This window comes from Bufo bufo, chromosome 3 (genome assembly GCF_905171765.1).
Source record: "Bufo bufo chromosome 3, aBufBuf1.1, whole genome shotgun sequence".
NCBI lineage: Eukaryota > Metazoa > Chordata > Amphibia > Anura > Bufonidae > Bufo > Bufo bufo.
The window spans coordinates 661,446,807-661,460,693 of NC_053391.1; positions in this window are offsets into that span (position 1 = coordinate 661,446,807).

The following is a 13,887-nucleotide window of genomic DNA, read 5'->3' on the forward strand; positions in this document are numbered from 1 at the left end:
GCCGCGGCGCTGCTGGAGTGCCGCTGCCTTCTCAAACAGCTGATCGCCGGGGGTCCCGGGTGTCGGACCCTCGCCAATTAGATGCTGATGATCTATCCAGAGGATAGATCTTCAGTTCAAACAAAGTGCAGAACCCCTTTAACAGAACCATGGGTCACACCCTCTGACAGTCTTGCCAGCTGCACTCGCGTACAGTGGATTTCAGTTTATTCACACCCCCTGCTCTGGCAACAAGCATGGTGGAGGAGTTGGTCTTCTCCTATCAGATAAATGCCTCTTCTTCTCGTCCCCTCTCTGTTGGTGTTCCTCAAGGCTCTGTCCTATGACCCCTTTTCTTCTCAATGTACACATTTAGCCTGGGACATCTCATACAGTCCCATGGTTTTCAGTATCATGTTTATGCTGACGACACACAAATTTACCTCTCTGGTCCTGACATCACCACCTTACTATCCAGAAACCCCCAATGCCCATCTTCTATATCTTCCTTATTCTCCTCTTGCTTTCTGAAACTTAACCTGTAGAAAACTGAATTTGTTATCTTTAACCCATCTCACTCATCCCCTCCAACAGACCTATCACAGTCAATGGCTGGAAACCCTTCCTGGTCCACCAAGTGCGCTGCCTTGGGGTAACCTATGATTCTGCTGTTACCTTTAAACCCCACATGCAAGCCTTTTCCACCTTCTGCCACCTCCAACTCAAAAATATGTCTCTGCACATTCCTCCACCAGAAGCCTGCAAAAGTTCATGCTCTCATCATCTCCCACCTAGACTACTGTAACATCCTCCTCTGTGGCCTCCCATCTAGCACTCTCGCACCCCTCCAATCCTCAATTCTCTTACCTGACTAATCCACTCTTTCCCCATTACTTCTCTCCGTCATTCTCTACACTGGCTCCCCATTGCCCAGAGAATCCAGTACAAAACACTAACTATGACATACAAGGCCGTCCACAACCTGCCTTCCCCCCCATACATATGTGACCCAATCTCATGATACTTAGGCCTCTTTCACACGGGCGTTGCGGAAAAATGTGCGGGTGCGTTCCGGGAACACCCGTGATTTTTCTGCGCGGGTGCAAAACATTTTGCACTCGCGTGAGAAAAATCGCGTGTGTTTGGTACCCAAACCCGAACTTCTTCACAGAAGTTCGGGCTTGGGATCGGTGTTCTGTAAATAGTATTATTTTCCCTTATAACATGGTTATAAGGGAAAATAATAGCATTCTGAATACAGAATGCATGGTAAAACATCGCTGGAGGGGTTAAAAAAAATTAAAACATTTTTTAACTCACCTTAGTCCACTTGTTCGCGGCCCGGCATCTCCTTCTGGCTTCATCTGATCTCTGTGCAGCAACAGGACCTGGGGTGACGTCATTCCGGTCATCACATGGTACGTCACATGATCTTTTACCATGGTGATTCACCATGGTAAAAGATCATGTGACGTACCATGTGATGACCGGAGTGACGTCATCAAAGGTCCTTGACCTATAATTAATGCTCACCACAGGTCCTATTCAGTAAAGAGGACAGAAGTGATACCGGGCTACGCAATCAAGTGGATTAAGGTGAGTTAAATGATTTTTTATTTTTTTAACCCCTCCAGCGCTGTTTTACTATGCATTCTGTATTCAGAATGCTATTATTTTCCCTTAATACCATGTTATAAGGGAAAATTATAATGATCGGGTCTCCATCGTCTCCTAGCAACCATGCGTGAAAATCGCACCGCATCCGCACTTGCTTGCGGATGCTTGCGATTTTCACGCAACCCCATTCATTTCTATGGGGCTTGCGTTACGTGAAAAACGCACAAAGAGGAGCATGCTGCGATTTTCACGCAACGCACAAGTGATGCGTGAAAATCACCGCTCATGTGAACAGCCCCATAAAAATGAATGGGTCAGGATTCCGTGCGGATGCAATGCGTTCACCTCCCGCAACGCATCCGCGCGGAAAACTCGCTCGTGTGAAAGGGGCCTAAATCACACGCAATCTCCGATCCTCCCAAGACCTTCTTCTCTACGTTCCTCTTATCTCCTCTTCCAACAATCACCTACAAAATGTCTCCTGTGCATCTCACAAACTCTGTAACTCTCTACGCCAACATAATAGATACCCACCTACAGTGGAAACCTTCAAAAGAAAACCCACCTCTTAAGCCAACCCTACAACCTACAGTATCCCTGTTGCCACTATACTGCTGTATGACCAGCTTCTACCCTCACCTACTGTATTCTTCCCCCATCCCTTGTAGATTATAAGCCCTCGTGGGCAGGGTCCTCTCTCCTTCTGTACCAGTTTGTAAGGCTACTTTCACACTCGCGTTTGGTGTGGATCCGTGATGGATCTGCACAGACGGATCCGTTCAGATAATATAACCGTCTGCATCCGTTCAGAACGTTTGTATTATCTTTAACACTTGAAAGTCAATGGAGCACGGATCAGTTTTATATTGTGCCATATTGTGTCATAGAAAACGGATCCGTCCCCATTGACTTACATTTTGTCAGAACGGATCAGTTTGGCTCAGTTTCGTCAGACGGACACTAAAACGCTGCAAGCAGCCTCCAAAGCGGAATGGAGATGGAACGGAGGCAACCTGATACATTCTGAGCGGATCCTTTAACATTCAGAATGCATTAGGGCAAAACTGATAAGTTTTGGACCACTTGTGAGAGCCCTGAACGGATCTCACAAACGGAAACCAAAACGCGAGTGTGAAAGTAGCCTAAATCGTCTTGTTCGTGCTTATTGTACTTGTTTTGTTTTATGTATGTGGACCCCTTTTTATATGTACAACTCCATGGAATAAATGGTATAATAATAAATAATAATATCCTCCTTTAAGAAAGTGACTATGTTATCTATCAGAGGAGGCAGCTGGCCTTGTGTAAACACTGAGGGGACATCTTAGCTCTTTGCCCTGTGACTTTGGCTTCTTTGCCCTTATGACATCTTACATCACTGCAGGATAAGAGGATCTAAATGTGCTCTTATTGTTTACTTTTCTGTCCTAGACCTTGATATATGATCTTTATCACCAGCCATTATCTAGAGAAGTTTGCTGTTAGGAGGGCCAGACTTCAGGTTCTCCAGCGGATAATACATTGACTGAGCTACACTTAGAGAACTGGTCCTTTAGGCTACCTGCAAATGGGTGCAGGTTTCAAAACAGAAAATCTGCGCAATTTTTTATGCAGACTTCTGTGCATTTCCCCACCAAGTCTGCGCCAAAAATCAAATGCGTTAGTTGTGGTTTTTGGTGCAGATATTATGCGCAGATTCCACCCTTGCAATGAAATCTATACAAAAAATTCACATTCTGAGGATTTCAAAGTCCACACGGCAGGTCAATTTCTGCACAGAAAAAAAAAATAAAGTGTACAGGAGATTTCTGTAATCTCATACACTTTTGTTCGCACTGTGTTAGGCTACTTTCACATCTGCGCTGTGCTGTCTGGCACGGGGTCTCAAAACCACAGCACAACGCTTCAGTTTTGTCCCCATTCATTGTCAACAGAGTGCACCAGAATGCGTTTGTTGCGTTCCCATGCCAGACACAAAATCACCGCAAGCAGTGTTTTTGTGTGCGGTATGGGAAACTGAAGAATCCCAAAAACCATGTAAGTCAAAGGTGCCGGCGGAGGATCTGCTGGACTCAGGGAGTTTGGTGACCCCAGTAAGGGCTACCCTGGTGCGGTCCACTGAGTATACTGGCCAGAAAGTCGGGGTGATGTGCATCCACGGAGACTTAAAAGACTACTCCACCGCGCTGGTGTCTCTAACTACGGTGGCCGGTAGATGGACCCACGAGGTGGCTGTCGACACAAATCTACATTATGAACTCATAATATTGAGAGACTTCCCGGGCTTCCCGACACTGTGGCCTGCTATGAGAGTGACTGATACCCATGAGACAGGGGTAACCCTAGTAGACCAGAACCCTAGGAACCTGTAGGGGTGACCACCACTTTGGTGGAAGAGGGGGAGACAACCCCGCTAAGTGTGATGGTGGGAGACATGGAGGACTTGCCACCGGGTCCTGAATTGGTAGACCTCAAAGTCTCCGGGGAAAATTTTGGTACTGCCCAACGTCGGGACCCAACCCTATCCTGCGCCTGGGAAAATGTGTTAATAGTAGATGGTGAACCACAACAACCTGGGGAAGAGTCAGTGTTTCCCTGTTTTGTGGTTCATCAAAATATGTTGTATCAGGTAAACCAACTACGGGGTGAGCCTATTGAACAGTTGGTGGTCCCCAAGGCTTATTGCAAGCTTATGTTAGATCTAGCCCACCAACACATTCTCGGGGGTCACCTGGCCCAGCATATTCAAAGAAGTGGAAGAGTTTTGTAAGTCTTGCCCAACCTGCCAGATAACTAGCTCCCAGCTACATTTCCGTAGTCCCCTAGTACCTCTCCCGATTATGGAAGTACCATTTGACCGAATAGCTATGGACCTCATAGGCCCAGTACCGAAGTCCGCCAGAGGGCATCGACACATCTTAGTCATTCTAGACTACGCCACTCGGTACAATGTTTTCCCGAGTAAGACTACCTAAAGAGGTTCTGACCGACCAAGGGACCCCTTTTATGTCCAAGGTGATGAAGGAACTCTGTAAGTTGCTGCACATAAAACAACTACGGACGTCCATTTACCATCCGCAAACGGACGGTCTGGTAGAACGGTTTATCAAAACATTAAAAAATATGTTGAAAAAGGTAGTGTCTAAAGATGGGAAGGATTGGGACCTTCTTCTGCCCTATCTCATGTTCGCAGTGTGAGAGGTACCCCAGGCTTCTACTGGGTTCTCGCCCTTCGAACTGCTATATGACAGACACCCTCGCGGTCTCTTGGACGTGGCCAAAGAGGTATGAGAACAACAACCCACTCCACATAAAAGTGTCATTGAGTACGTTACCCAGATGCAAGATCGGATAGAGACAGTGTTGCCTCTTGTTAGGGAGCATATGGAGGCAGCTCAGAGAGCCCAGAGTCGGGACTATAATCGGCAGACTTGGGTCTGGATCTTTAACCCGGGTGATCGGGTTTTGGTTCTGGTGCCGACCGTGGACAGTAAGTTCCTGGCTAGGTGACAGGAGCCCTACGAGGTACTCGAGAAAATTGGAGATGTAAACTACAAGGTACACCAGCCAGGGCGGCGAAAGCCGGAGCAGATTTACCATGTGAATTTACTCAAACCATGGAAAGATAGGCAAACCTGTACAGAAGACAGCCCGCGGCCGGGTTTTCTAAGAGAAGAGGTACCAGCCCCTCTGTCTGATGCAAGAGAGGCGGCATCCACAGAAATAATTGCTGACAGCCTCTCCTCTAAACAGACTCAGGAGGCCAGGCAGTTCATTAGTCGGAACACAGATGTGTTCTCGGAGCTCCCTGGACACACTTCCATAATCCAGCATGACATTGTCACTGAGCCTCAGGCAAAAGTCTGATTAAAACCATACCGGGTGCCTGAGGCTCGGCGACAAGCCATATCGGAGGAGGTGCAACTAATGTTGCAGCTAGACGTCATTGAGGAGTCAAAAGGTGAGTAGGCCAGTCCTATAGTATTGATACCCGAGCCGGACGGGATGTTGTGGTTTTGTAATGATTTTCGAAAACTTAAGAGGTTTCCAAATTCGATGCTTATCCTATGCCCCGGGTGGATGAGCTCATCGAGAGGTTAGGACAAGCCCGGTATTTTTCTGTTTTGGACCTCACGAAAGGGTACTGGCAGGTGCCCTTAACGGAGGCTGCCAAAGAGAAAACTGCCATTATCACGCCTGAGGGGCTGTATCAATATAAGGTCTTACCCTTTGGCCTGCATGGCACCCCCGCCACTTTTCAGCGACTAATGAACATTTTGCTTCATCCACATCGTCGGTACGCTTCGCCTTACCTGGACGATATTGTCATCCACAGTACCGACTGGGAAAGTCACCACCCAAAGTGCAGGCTGTAGTGGACTCCCTTTGGAAAGCTGGCCTAACTGCTAACCCAAAAAAATGTGCGATAGGGTTAGAAGAGACTAAGTACCTGGGGTATGTCATTGGGCGTGGAGTCATCAAACCCTAAGTGAAAAAAATAGAGGTGATACGGAATTGGCCCCGACCTGTCACCACTAGGCAAATAAAGTAATTCCTGGGAATGGTGGGCTATTACATAAGTTTTGTTCCCCACTTTGCTACTCTAGCCGCACCCCTGACAGGACTCTTGAAGGGACACAAGTCAATAATGGTTCGCTGGGATGATCGGGCGGAAGAGGCTTTCTCCGCTTTGAAGTCGGCCCTGTGCGGGTCCCCGGTTTTGGTGATGCCCGACTTCAAAAGGGAGTTTATAGTACAGACCGATGCCTCCGAAGTAGGACTCTGTGCTGTACTGTCTCAGGAAGTCAATGGGGAGGAGCATCCCGTTGTCTTCCTCAGCCGTAAGCTCACTCCAGCAGAGACCCAGTAAAGTATAGTGGAGAGAGAGTGCCTGATTATCATGTTTCTCTCCCTACAAAACTTTAAGTTTTCAGTGGAACACAGGGCAGGCCGGTTACAGGGAAAAGCGGATGCCCTGTCCCGGGTACACTGCATGATGTATGTTCACCCCCTCAGGGTTGAACAAAGGTGGGGGGGTGTATGTGACACAGTGAGAGGTTTGGTCTGGGAAAAAAGGTATTTTCCTTCAAGCATGTGCTGCTGGGCTGATTTACAGCCAGGAGAGGTCAAATACCGGACCGGATTTCAAATGCCGGTCTGGGTTTTGGCAGCACCTGGCTGTCCTTAAATAGGCAGCTGGGCTCAAAATCCATGTCTCTGTGTTGGGATCTGGAAGCCTTGTGTCTGGGGGAAGGCTTGCTACCTGTTTGGCGTGAAAACAGGTTGGGGTTGTCATCAGCAAGGACTCTTTGAGGCAGAATTGCTGCATGGTGTGAATTACCACCAACACCTCAAGGTGACTTTTTGTTTGAATATGACTGCTTGTTTTGTCACTTGCCTAAAGTGTGAATAAAACAAGTTTGATCCAAAGAACTTGTTATTGCCTCTATACTGCGTCTGTTAATCCTGTCTACCAGAGTGAGTCCCCACACTTGATAAAAGATACAGTATATAAGGAATGATTAGTGAGAAAATTTCTGCAGTTAAGGACATAAGACATTCCGATCTTGTCCCTCCTTGTCTGTTTAAGTAAGATACTACTGTAGCGTTGTCAGAGAATATTTTTACTCCTTTTCTCTGAAATCTGGGCAGGAAAGCTCTTAAGGCTAGCAGAACCGCTCTTAATTTCCTCACATTTTGGGAGTCCTGGCTTTCTGTTGGATTCCACACCCCCTGCAGAACACCCCATTGACAAAATTCCCCCCACCTGGTCGGACTGGCATCCGTTGTGATGGTTACTTGTTCCTGTAGAATCCATGGGAAGCCCTGAGGCAGATTTGAAGGCTCTTGCCACCAGGTTAAGGACTGTATGACCCGAGGGGTGAGAGACAGAGGGCCTCCAGCGGGGACAATAATCCCTGCCATTCTTTTAAGATCTGCCACTGAAGAGTCCTGGAGCGAAACAGGGACCAACTTACAGCTGGTATTGTGGAGGTGATTATGCCTAGTACTGCCTTCCCTTCCCCGATAGTTCGATCTTTTGAGGCTATTAGGACTTGCACCTCTTTCATTATCCTGGTTATCTTGTGCTGAGGGTGGATCCACCGTAGATTCACAGAATTCAGGATCAGCCCTAGAAAAACACATTCTTGTGAGAAGTCAAGTTTGATTTGTCCCAGTTTATCTGCCACCCAAGATTTACTAGAATGTCTACTACTTCTAGAAGATGAGAGGTTAGAAGATCTACAGATTCTGCCACCACCAGAAGATCGTCCAAGTAAGGAATAACTAGAATGTCTTTTTCTCTTATGTGGGCCATAAACTCTGCCATTAACTTTTGTAAAAAGCCTCAGGGCCTGGGATATTCCAAATGGAAGGGCTCTGTATTGTAAATGATGAACCCGTCCTTGCATAGACACAGCCACTCTGAGGTATTTTTGAAAGTCGACATGAATTCGGATGTGATAATAGGCATCCTTTATGTCTATGGTAGCCATGACACAGTCTTTGAAAAGATGTTTTATTGCAGACGGTACGGATTCCATTCTGAACTTCTTGTATTTGAGGTACTGATTTAAAGGGAACCTGTCATGTGGATATTTGATTATAATTTAACTAATTATATACAATCATTAACTACTAAAAAGTACCTTAGATGTATTCACTTACTGGTGTGACAGATGGTTACCTCATAATATACACACAAAGATGCCACATGCCACATGCTAATGAGCTGATTTGAGTCCAGCGTGATGTCATTGAGTCCAACATTTATTTAATTAACAGCTATAGCCACTTCCTGCCCACCTGCTGCTGATTCATATGGAAAATAACTGTCAATCAGCAGCAGGTAGGCGGGGAGAGTCAGGAGCTCATGAATATTCAGGACTCCTCATTATCAGCTGGAGCTTTTCAATACAAGATGTTGGCAGATTGACTGGGTCAATTAAATCAGTTACTTATTTATGTTGCCCTTAGTTAGGACACCATAAAACTGGTGAAAGGTTCCCTTTAAGTCTCTCAGGTTTATAATCATTCTGAAAGATCCGTCTGGCTTGGGTACGAGAAACAAAGACGAATAAAACCCCCTCCCTCTTTCTTAGTCTGGTATGGGAATTAGTAAATTTTTCTTTAAAATAGAAAAAACGTCTTCTTTTAGTGCTGTCTTTCACCGAATTTTGAGCTAGATTTGTAATGTTTAGTCTTTCCGGTGGGGGAGAGATAAACTTCAGATGAAAACTGTCTTTTATGATACCATTTAATTAGGGGCTTGCCGAGATTTTTTCCCAAGACCGAGAAAAAAGAGACAGTAACCGTCATTGCTGACCAGACTTGGGGCCTGAACTGGACTGGGTACTAAAGCAGAACCCCTTATCTCTTCTACCTCTTTTTTTTCTCCAATTATTTAGCTTTTTATCTGTTTTGTTGAAGACTCTCCTGTTTCTGTCTCCTAGGTGGTTTGGAAATAGGAAACCCTTTCTTTTGTCATCCAAAACTGACCCAAAAAGGAAGTCTCCCAGGCACAGGATAGAGCAAAGCTTATTTTTTTAACCCGTGTCAGCAGACCACCCTTTAAGCCAAATTGCTCTGCTAGCTGAGTTGGAAAGAGCCGCGGAGCTGGCATTTAATCTTAATGCGTCTGCCGATGCATCCAAAATAAAGTCCACTGCTTTAAAGATGGTCGTAAATACCGTTAGGAGCTGGTCTCTGGAGGTTTTATTTTGGATATGGGATCCTAATTCCTGTAACCATAATTTTAAGGACCTGGCAGTAGAGGTAGTGGCTATATTAGACTTAAAAGCCTGAGTAGAGGCTTCCCATACTTTTTTAAGGTACAGCTCTGCCCATCTATCCATCGGGTCTTTCAAAGTGCCGAGGTCTTCAAAAGGTCTGCCGAAGCGTCCAAAATAAAGTTCACTGCTTTAAAGCTGGTCGGAAATACCGTTAGGAGCTGGTCTCTGGAGGTTTTATTTTAGATATGGGATTCTACGGTAATTCTTGTAACCATAATTTTAAGGACCTGGCAGTAGAGGTAGTGGCTATATTAGACTTAAAGGCCTGAGTAGAGGCCTCCCATATTTTTAAGGTACAGCTCTGCCCATCTATCCATCGGGTCTTTCAAAGTGCCAGGTTTTTTCCACTCTTTCTGAATTCAATATTTTATATTTTCGTTTAATGGTAAATGGAGCAGTTTTATCGCAGGGCCCGTCACCTGGTAAATGGCGCCCATGTGCATTTTTTTCTAAAAAAACTCTCTGCCGCAGAGAAAAATTATGATGTGGGTAACAGAGAGTTGCTGCCCATTAAGTTGGCTTTTGAGGAGTGGCGTCATTAGTTGGTAGGGGCAACTCATCCAATCACGGTGTTCACAGATCACAAAAATCTGGCTTACCTGAAGTCGGCTAAATGACTAAACCCGAGGCAGGCCAGATGGTCTTTGTTTTTCACTAGATTCAAATTCATTGTCACTTATCATCCTGGGGTTAAGAACGTCAAGGCAGATGCCTTGTCACATAGTTTTCCTGGAGGTAGTGATTTTGAAAATCCAAGTCCGATACTGTCGGAAGGGGTGGTGATATCCGCTCTATACCCTGACCTAGAGGTGAAGGTGTTAGAGGCTCAGGGAGACGCACCGGAGTCTTGTCCCTCTGGGAAATAGTTTGTTTCATCAGAATTGCGTCATAAGGTGTTTGAGGAACATCACTGTATGGTTCTTACTGGACATCCTGGCCACCAGATTCTACGAGAGACCTCATCTCTCGTAGATTCTGGTGGCCGGGGTTGCGTAAGTGTGTTGAGGACTATGTGTCAGCCTGTAGTATCTGTGCACGCTAGAGATGAGCGAATGTCTCAAAAATTGCATTCGGCCGGTTCACCGAATTTTTAGAAAAAATTTGGTTTGATCCGAATTTATTAGTGGTGAATCACATAAAAAAACGGCTTTCCTGGCTGCAGTGAGCCTCTATAGTGGTGTAGAACACTGTGCCTTGCAGTAACATGCATAGGGATTCTGCTGTAGTAGTGAAACAATACTGTGAGTCCATATGACATACAGATGACAGGCGTCGCTCTTAGAATCACTGCACTTCACTTATTTGGGCAGTTACAGGGCCAAAACTGACCAAATAACTCAAGTGTTAACTCGACAGGTCAATGTTAGCATCAAGAAGAAGCGCACTCCTTTTACACCGTCATCAGCTGATTCCACATAGATGTCTATAGAACTGTTCTATTAAATGCTTATACAAGTAGAGCCCCCCCGACAGAGTGGAGAGGGTGTCAGCAGTAAGTTTGTTGACGTCACTGATTATTTTGCCCTTCCTCTGATCCGTCAGAACAATAACCCCAAAAAAACAGATCCTGTCTGTGGAGCATCCACCTTCACTCGGTCAGCATTTGGTCAGTAATCCATCAGTATTGCTAAAGCCCAAAAAAACAGGAGTGGATCCAAAACAGATGACACGTGAATGGAATATTTGCATGTTTTGTACCCACTGCTTTTGGCTACCAAATCATAAGCCACTTCTGATGCAAAATAGGGACCATGTCATGCAGGCCTTACAGCTATTACAGGATCCATTTTTCCTTCCTTCTGACAGATGAGGGTGGCACAATGACAGTGTGGAGATGGCAGCAGCATAAGGAGACCACAGAGTGGCACAATGACAGACTGGGGAGGTGGCGGCAGCAACATCAGGAGGAGGCCACAGGGTGGCACAATGACAGTGTGGAGGTGGCCGCATTAGGAGGCCACAGAGTGGCACAACGACAGAGTGTGGAGGTGGCGGCAGCAGCATTAGGAGGAGGCCATAGGGTTGCACAATGACAGTGTGGAGGTGGTGGCAGCATCAGGAGACCACAGAGTGGCAAGGTGACATAGTGTGGAGGTGGCAGCAGCATCAGGAGACCACAGAGTGGCAAGGTGACATAGTGTGGAGGTGGCAGCAGCATCAGGAGACCACAGAGTGGCAAGTTGACATAGTGTGGAGGTGGCAGCAGCATCAGGAGACCACAGAGTGGCAAAGTGACATAGTGTGGAGGTGGCAGCAGCATCAGGAGACCACAGAGTGACCCGGTGACAGAGCGGGGAGGTGGGTGGCAATACCAGTACCAGCTGAAGATGGTGGGTGAAAGAAGGAGAACTTGGCATCAGATGTGTGGTATCAGGCGGGTGGCAGAATCAGAAGTTAGGCAGAAAAAAACAGTCACTTTTGTCAAAGGGTTGTTGTGGCACCATGGATGATCTAGTCTGATGCATCAGGCATTGGTGGGTGGAAATCCTGGCGGCTGATCCATGTCTGATTCATCTTGACAAAGGTCAGTCTCCACATTTTGGGTTGACAGGCGAGTTCTTCTTGGGGTAACTATGGCCCCCGCCGCACTAAACACCCTCTTTGATGCCACACTTCTGGCCGGGCAGGACAGCTTTTCCAGGGCAAACTCTGCCAGTTGCAGACACAAATCCAGTTTGGCTGCCCAGTAGTCCAGCGGATCTTCAATGTGGGGTGGCAGGGTGCTGTCCAAGTACGCCACCACCTGCTGGTTAAGGTCCTGCTCCAGGTCTAGCTGCTGCTGCTGCTGCTGGTGAGTAGTTTCTTCAGTAGGCAGGTGAAGAAAGCTGCTCATCAGCGACTCTAGACTCAAGTTGCTGCTGATGGAGCTGGAACTGCTCCTACGCCCCATCCTGCCACAGCAGCCATGGCAGAGGAATGTGAGCGCAGAGGGCCCCCCTGGTCAGACCTGCAAGAGGATGGACGATGGCGCAGATAGGCAGCAGCCAACTAACTACATAGGATGTCTCTATAGTAGTTCAGTTTGTCCTCCCTCTCAGTGGGTGTAAAAAATGCCCCAATTTTGGACCGGTAGCGAGGGTCCAACAAGGTGGAGAGCCAGAAGTCATCCCTCTACCGAATGGTGATAATTCGGCTGTCACTACGCAAGCAAGTGAGCATGCATCAGGCCATTTGTGCAAATGACTCGGAGGGACTCCCTGCCTCCACCTCTACTGCATACTGCCACGGTGTGTCTGGGTCCTCTGCCTCGTCTTCCTCATCGCCCTGTAGCTCCTCTGGCTGCTCCTGCTCCCCCTCTCCTGTCACCTGTGTAGAAAAACCACCCATTTCACTACACATTGCTTGTGCTCCAATGTCCTCCTCCTCCAGTTCAGCCCTCACAGGGCTCATGTGGCCGTGAGATCTAGGCACCACGTCTCCAGTCCCCTGACCAGCCAGATTTACCAGCATCTGTTCCAGGACATAAAGCAGTGGAATGACGTTGTTTATCCCGTAGTCCTGGCGACTGACAAATAACGTGGCCTCCTCAAAGGGCCTGAGCAAATGGCAGGTGTCACACATGAGCTGCCACTGGCTGACATCAAAGTTACACAGGGGAGTACTCCTGCCCGCTTGGATCATCAAGAAATCCTTTATGGCCTTTCTCTGTTCATATAGTCGGTCCAACATATGGAAGGTGGAATTCCAACGGGTGGAAATTTCGCATATCAGCCTATGTTGGGGGATGCCGTTCTGCCGCTGCAGCTCAAGAAGGGTGTGCTTTGAGGTGTACGAGTGGCTGAAGTGCATGCAAAGTTTCCTGGCCATTTTTAGGATGTCTTGCAAATGGGTGGAAGACTTCAGGAACCACTTGACAACCAGATTGAACACGTGTGCCATGTAGGACGCATGGCTCAGCCCCCCTTGACGCAGCGCCGACACCATGTTCTTCCTTTTTGTCGGTCACCATGGTTCTGATTTTAAGTTGCTGTGGAGAAATCCAGGATTCGATTTCTTGATGGACACGGAGCAGTTCCTCCCCTGTGTGACTCCATTTGCCCAGGCAAACGAGGTGCAGAACAGCGTGACACCGTCGTGCCCTGCACATGTGGTATGCTGGAGGGGCACTGTGAATTGATCTGCAGTGGAGCCTGAGGACACGGTGGAGGATCAGGAGGCAGAGGTGGACATTGTCGCAGGACCAACGGCGTGAGAACGTGGAAGTAGAAGCGGCATCACCTGGCCACGTTGCTGGTGTGGCTGTGCAGGAACTTTGGCAGACACCGACAGGCTCAAGGACTGGCCAACATTCTGTTCTACATACGTGTGCAGGGCTAGTACTGCCTTTTTACAAAGAAACGACGGCTTGGCACAAGCCATCAGTTCTCTGAAAGGTGCAGAGTCCACAACTTGGAAAGAGAGGGGCTGCAGCACCAGCACCTTGGTGGAGCGCATTCAGCTTCTGCGCCATTGGATGAGTGCATGCATACTGTTGTCTCTTGGCAATCGCTTCTGTGAT